At 43.4% G+C, this 4,675-nt stretch overlaps 1 pseudogene; it reads right to left on the bottom strand.

The window, feature by feature from the left end:
* Positions 1-466: 466 nt before the first annotated feature.
* LOC115870986 overlaps positions 467-4,675 on the bottom strand; it is a 171,418-nt pseudogene continuing 167,209 nt past the window's right edge.

The following is a 4,675-nucleotide window of genomic DNA, read 5'->3' as shown; positions in this document are numbered from 1 at the left end:
ATTTAAGAACTAGAGGAAAGTTATATGTTTCATCGTTGCTACCCTTCACCCTGATTGGCTCATCTCCTCCCCACAACCCTTCAGTAAGGAGGTGTCCAGTTGCCTACCGATGGGCTTTGGGTCTCCACTCTGCACTTACCCTTGTTTACAATGCCATGATTTTTTGTCCTTTGATGCCTGTAATCAGGTGTTAATTTTTAAGTTTTCTCAGCAGCTGAATATTCTGAAAGATGTCTGATACTGCAACCCCAAGAGCCTGAGCAGGATGCATGTCTCTCTCTAACAAAGTCTTTTCAGCACCCAGCACACTGTCAAGAAGCAGGTCAGCATGTAGCAACCACTCTAAAAATTTTTTTTTTAATTATTTTATTGGTAACATAGTAGGGACTACATCAGATATTTTTCTTAAGTGGCAAATGAGGCAAAAGATAACGTTTCTCTCTGATTCCTAATGAGAACCTGGAAATCACCTGTCTTTTGGAGGATTCAGTTTCTTATGCGTCTGTGATACTGCCCATGAGGACACCAACGGTGCTTCGTAGTAAAGAACATTCTGCGAAGTTGTTCTATCATATGTCCTTGCTCAAGGGGCTCATCTTTCACTTCGAATCTAGTTTTCAGCACGTGATCATGTGTTTCTTCACTGTCATGTAGAGGATCTGGCTGAGGGACAGGTGTTGTATGTTCCTATGGAGCATCCACAGAAGGGAGGTAGCATACTATTGTCCTGCCGTCTGATGCCAAAGCAAGCTCTACCTTGCAATTCTAGTCATCTGGGAGATGCGGTCAAGTTTTATGACAGACACTGTATAAAACTCCCTTTCGAATGGGAAAGAAATGTTTCAGGACAGTTCTGTTTGACAGTGCCCACGGGACTGCTGCTACTGCCACGGTGGACCAAGACGACCACTCTTACGAACCTCAGCTCCTGCGAAACGGTAGGCCACCCTCTCTGTGACTTTGCAGCTGCACACGAATGTGGGACGCTGCCCGGGGCTTACCTGTGATCGTGTATGTGAAAACCCGTTTAGCAACCTTTTTCTTAAGCGATAGTTTCCTCTCTCTAGAAACCAGTCCTGGTATTCACATGAAGGTAGTCTGGGTGAGTGCTATTATGAGCCTGCCCATTTCACCAACGAGGAAGCCGAGGGGAGAGACTCGCAGAGCTAGTCATTGGTAGAACGGGGTGGGTCTCATGTCGCAATTTCCTGGCTCTATGATACATACCCTTAATATCATGCAGCCAATAGCTGTTGAGTCAATTCTGACTCATGACTATCTGGGAGGTGTCAGAGTAGAACTGTACTACTCCATGGCGTTCTCAGTTACTGATTTTCCTAAAGTAGATCACCAGGCCTTTGTTCAAAGACACCTTTGAGTGGAGTCAGACTTCCAATCTTTCAATTAGCAGCTAAGTGCCTTAAGGTGCCGTGGATGCCATAACTTTATAGGAATTATTATTAGTGAAGCAAAGGGTAGTGTCTGCTCCTAATAGATAATTGGGAGAAAGATAGGACTTTCTACTCCTGTAAAGAGTTACAGTCTCAGAAAACCACAGGGGCCATTCTACCCTGCCCTATAGGGTCACTGTGAGTCAGCATAAGTTCAATGGCAGAGAGTTCAGTAGATAATTTATGCAATTACTACAACACATTATTTAGTAGCCTCTGTAAGTTAGTATCACCTTGAGAGCTGGGAGTTTGGTTTCGGATCTGTTTTATAATAGAACTTGGTGATTAAAAAAATCTTAGAAATAATGCACTAGAGAATGCAGAGGTGAGATATGTCTGCAAGCATTCTTTAGTTGTTTCACTGAAATTACAAAAATTATGTCAACTCTATCAATCCAAGAGTTTATGGATTACATATGGCCATATTCCTAGTCTTGTGATAGAAATAGATAAAACAAATGATAAAGCATGAGCTTTTTCAAGCTAGTAGAATGTGGGACATTGAGGTCTAGTTTTCACACCCATTAGATGCCCTGTATAGGGTCTGGAGTATGATAAATATTCTCTATGCATATATGTAGAATATATTGTCAGTGTAAATAAGCTCTTAAAACCTGGTGATAAATCTAAGGCCTAGATATTCAAAGCACTCAACTTCATTCACCGTTCCTTAAATTACCATCACTTTCTTTTGGGTCAGGAGCCCTGGTGGTGTAGTGGTTATGAGTTGGGTTGCTAACAGTAAGGTTTACAGTTCAAAACCACTTCACAGGAAAAAGTTGAAACTTTCTACTCCCCTAAAGAGTTGTAGCCTTGGAAACCCACAGAGGACCTGTGCTCTGTCCTGTAGGGTGCTGTGAATCAGAATAGACTCAGTGGCAGTGAGTTTGATTTTGGTTTTCCTTTGGGTGCTTGATTGCCTGTGTGAAACCCACCCCTATATAACTTTTCTCTTTCTCTGGAACCAACGGTCTCTTGTCTTCCATTGGCCTTACAAAGCTGAGAAAAAGGACCGGTGTCTGGGTGAGTCACAACTATGTTTTGAAAGGAAAGAATAGAGTGGAACCAATACCAAATGTGGCAAATTAAGCTCAATGCTCTACTGCTGTAGATAGAGCAGAGAAAAGTGACATCCTATACAAGACCTTTGGGGGTAAGGCCACCTTGGCACTGTGATCACATCCATGAGTCAGCCCCACAGTTGGTAGGTTTTGAAACAGTTTCTTCTCTAAGGTTTTCTGGGGCCTGCTGATATTCACCAAACTCACTTGAGACTGATGCGTAAGTCAGAACATTAAGCTGTCAAGCAGTCTTAATGAATATCCTTTTCTGATGCTCAAGGTACTTTGCCTATTCATCAGAGCCCCCTGGGAATGACTAATCAGACAGTTTCCATAAATAAAATGAGATCAGAGGAAAAGAAGGCGAATATCTCCAGGACATGCCATGCCAGCTGCCCCAAGTCCCAGAGATCGTCTCTGCCCAAGAGCACAGGGACTGCTCAAATGATCTTTTGAATCTGCTCAACAACCCAGTATTTTCCTCCTCTTTACAGTGCTACGCCTTACCTTCCTCATCTACAAAGATGATGAGTTAAAACAGTAACAGAGACCATTGTCATAGAGTTCCTTCCATTGCATGTCGTCCCCACTTGCGTCAGAGTGGAACTTTGCTTCAACGTGTTGTTTTGGTGGCTGACTGTTTAGAAGCATGGCTTCAGGTCTTTCTTCTAAGGTGCCTTTAGGTCAGTGGTTCTCAACCTGTGGGTCGCAACCCCTTTTGGGGGTCGAACGACCCTTTCACAGGGGTTGCCCGATTCATAACAGTAGCAAAATTATAGTTATGAAGTAGCAACGAAAATAATTTTATGGTTGGGCGGTCACCACCACATGAGGAACTGTAGTAAAGGTTCCTGGCATTAGGAAGGTTGAGAACTACTGCTCTAGGTGGACCCTTTTGGTTAGGGCCTAAATGCTTAACCATTTGTACCAATTCGGGATTAAAACAAATCCATTGCTGTCAAGCCTGGTCTAACTCATAAAGACCCTGGAATCAGAGTGGAACTGCCCTGTAGGATTTATTTCCTGAGACAAACTGCCACATCTTTCTTCCACAGAGCTGCTAAAAAGAAAAGCCCTTTACCCCACTGCCCTTGAGTCAGTTCCGACTCATGGAGACTATCCATCTTTATGGGACAGTGGCCTCAGCTTTCTTCCTGGTGGTGGATTTGTACTGCTGACCTGTGGTTAGCAACCCAATGCCTACCCCACAGCATCACTAGAATTGCTAGTGGGTGACAAACCCTGACTTTTCAGTTAGCAACTGAGCACTCTAATCACTGTGCACCAGGACTCCTTACCCAAAGATTAGTGCTTAAGTTGATAAATATTTGAACACTTAGTAAATATTCAAATGGTTGGCTATGATTGTTGTTTCTGTTATGAGTTTTCCCACAGACAATTTTCCATGTACTGTGGTGATCTTTTGGAGACTTTCTCGAGATAAGAATTTAGAATTCACTTCTTTTAATGATCCTCTCATTCTGTACATGCCCCTGGGAGGACTCAGCTTCATCACCTTGACAAGTGTGGATGTCTTGAAGTACCTCAGTGGCACATTTTTTGATTGTACAAATCTGTATTGGGACTATAGTCTGACTGCTCCTGAGAGGAAGAATGGCTAAATTTTGTCTCAGCTACTTTGGACACACCATTAGGCGGAACCAAGGAGGTCAAGCTTGGTAAGATCAGGGAAAAAGAAGGAGACCTTCAACAAGGTGGAGTGACACCGTGATTGCAACAATGCACTCAACATAGCAGTGGTTGTGAGGATGGCGCAGACCCAGGCAGTGTTCCACTCTGTTCTCCGTGTGTCTCTGTGAGGTGGAACCAACTCGATGGCTCCTAATAACAACAAGACCTGCTTTTACACATAGTCACTTTGCATTCTTTTCTCTTAGTTACAACTCCAGGGAACAACTCGATAGGTGTCAGAGCAGTTGGCTTTGTCTGTATACATTGGCAAGCCCTAAGTCTAATGAACTTTTACTCCATAGGTAGCAGGTAAATGAAGACCATAAACATCTCAAGAAAATTTAAAGCTCCGTTCTCGCTTTAGTAGCAAGCTTGGCTCATTGGTGTGATCTAGAGTAGAATGAATCCATTAGAGTGCCTGAGTTGCCTCACCCACTCTCCTGACTTCAGAACCCTCTCCCCACAGATGTG

This window comes from Echinops telfairi, unplaced genomic scaffold (genome assembly GCF_000313985.2).
Source record: "Echinops telfairi isolate 266 unplaced genomic scaffold, ASM31398v2 ScPeMD7_3533;HRSCAF=4204_0, whole genome shotgun sequence".
NCBI lineage: Eukaryota > Metazoa > Chordata > Mammalia > Afrosoricida > Tenrecidae > Echinops > Echinops telfairi.
This window is presented reverse-complemented; position numbering and strand designations above follow the sequence as displayed.